This window comes from Muntiacus reevesi, chromosome 1 (assembly GCF_963930625.1).
Source record: "Muntiacus reevesi chromosome 1, mMunRee1.1, whole genome shotgun sequence".
In the NCBI taxonomy this organism is placed as follows: Eukaryota; Metazoa; Chordata; class Mammalia; order Artiodactyla; family Cervidae; genus Muntiacus; species Muntiacus reevesi.
The window spans coordinates 245,603,982-245,606,128 of record NC_089249.1 but is presented as its reverse complement, the minus strand read 5'-3'; the positions used below and the strand labels follow the sequence as shown (position 1 = coordinate 245,606,128).

The following is a 2,147-nucleotide window of genomic DNA, read 5'->3' as shown; positions in this document are numbered from 1 at the left end:
GATCTACTGAACAACACACTCAAAAAATGAAGGAATCAGTTTTGCTGGGCATTCATTTCAGAGTCTCTCCCTTCCTAGACATAAGTACTCAATCTAAATAAAAATAGGCTCTTTCTTTCAAAGCCTGTTTCTTCCTTCATTGACTCTCTCTTTTACATCATGAACAGTTTGCACACAGCCAGCCGTGCTGTCCAATGGCTGGGCTGTGGGCTCATCCTCACCACCTCCCAGTGAGAGCGCCAGATCAGGAGTTAAGTGAGTCAGGAGAACGCCAGATCAGGAGTTGGAACTGGGAGTCCTCGGCTACCAGCTGCGAGGTCTGGAGTAGGTTCTGCCCAACCTGGACTCCCCCTTCCTGCTGTGTCCAATGAAGCTGTCTAGAATTCACTGTCTCTAAAGCCTCTGCCATCTCTCTAAGCCTGAGGACAGCTTTCTCATCCTCTCTGCACTTGGTCTATACAAAGGGCAAATCCTCAGAATTGGAGAGACCCCTGTCTACATTCCCTCCTGTGTTTCTTGCTCCAGTACATTCACAACAGGAAATTATGCAGCACTGAGAAATTGGTACTCGTAGAACTTTCCAAACATCTCTCAGATCAACTGAAGTTAAATCTGGATACTTAAACTTTCCGGCCTATACCAAATCCCGCCAGTTATGCCGAACAACTCCTTCAAATGAAAAAGGGATACAGTCACAAAAGATAAGTTAATCCTAAGCATCTCCCAAAGGACCTTCCCTCACCCCTAATAGAGTCAAACAATTAGCCCAGGTTGGCAGATGATCAGCAAAAAACTCCAAGTAAGAAGAGAAAACATTCAAATGTTAGAGATTTTAGCCTGTTGTTCTGCAAGTTCCATATCTTAGCCCACAATTTTGTTTTTTTCTTTAAGTTTGAGCCAACTAACGTATACATGAGAACATTTTACATAAAAATTCAGATATATTTCTCTCAAAAAAAATCTGAAGGCTTACCTGTGCTCAGACTCCATCACCTTGCTGACATACAATACCACTGCCTGTTTACCCTCTTCCCATTGTTTCCCCAACATGTCACCAAGGGAGAATGTGCTTCATCACGCTTTTACAGCCTTTCTGTTGTTGTTTTAAGGCAAAGGAAAATTTGTATCCACACTGGTAAACCAGATACACATCAAATGGATTGATCAAGAAAAATGGAAAGTGGTGTTATTCTAAGAGGAAGAAGAGAGCATTTCTTGTGTAAGCGAATGTGAACCCACATGAATGTTTATCTGCCTTCCCCTGTGGACATTTAAGTTTGAGAGAATTTGGGAAGCTTAAGTGTGGGCTTTCCTGGTGGCTCAGATGGTAAAGATTCCACCTGAAATGCAGGAGACCCAGGTTCAATCCCAGTGTTGGGAATAGTCCCTGGAGAAGGGAATGGCTACCCACTCCTATATTCCTTTTTTTTTCTTTTCTTTTTTTTTTTTTTTTTTTGTATTTTCACATTTTATTAGCTACAGTATAGACCCTGCTTCCTCTCCCCAAACCCCCCAGGACAGTGTCAGGCCTTCCCAGGAGCCCCTGCCTCGCCACCTGTGCCCGCTGAAACTCCTGCTGCAGCTGAGCATCGGTCTCTCTGCTGTTCTGACTGCCGCTCTAGGTCCAGGAGCTGGGATTCATATCACTTAATCTCAGCCGTGATGTAGTCCAGGTTTTTCCCCACTGTGGCCCGAGCCTCCCCCAGCTCCTGTTTGACCAACACGTGCCCCAGAAGTTTAAACACCACGTTGGACCCATCCAGCAGGGCCATTTCCTCCTTCATGATATTATTTTCTGTTAGTTGTGCCTCTAGTTTCTGCCTCCCTGACATGGATTTACTCAAGTCCTTCTGCAGCTATTGATATTTCTCCACTTATCCCTGCAACTTCTTCTGGATTAGCTCAGCCATGACGGAGACGAAAGCCCCAAGCCTCAGGGAGTGGCAGGTGAGACGGAACCCCAAACCCCTCAGCCGAACCGCCTCCCGACTCATGCTCTCCCTTCAGTATTGGTCCCCACTCCTATATTCTTGCCTAGAGAATTCCATGGACAGAGGACCCTGGTGGGCTACAGTCCATGGGGTCACAAAGAATTGGACATGACTGAAGTGACTTAGCATAGAGAGTGTGAAAAGACAATACTGGCA

General features: G+C 45.6%; 1 pseudogene; it reads right to left on the bottom strand.

The window, feature by feature from the left end:
- Positions 1 to 1,523: 1,523 nt before the first annotated feature.
- LOC136168572 (prefoldin subunit 6 pseudogene) lies at positions 1,524 to 1,910 on the bottom strand (annotated as a pseudogene).
- Positions 1,911 to 2,147: the final 237 nt, after the last annotated feature.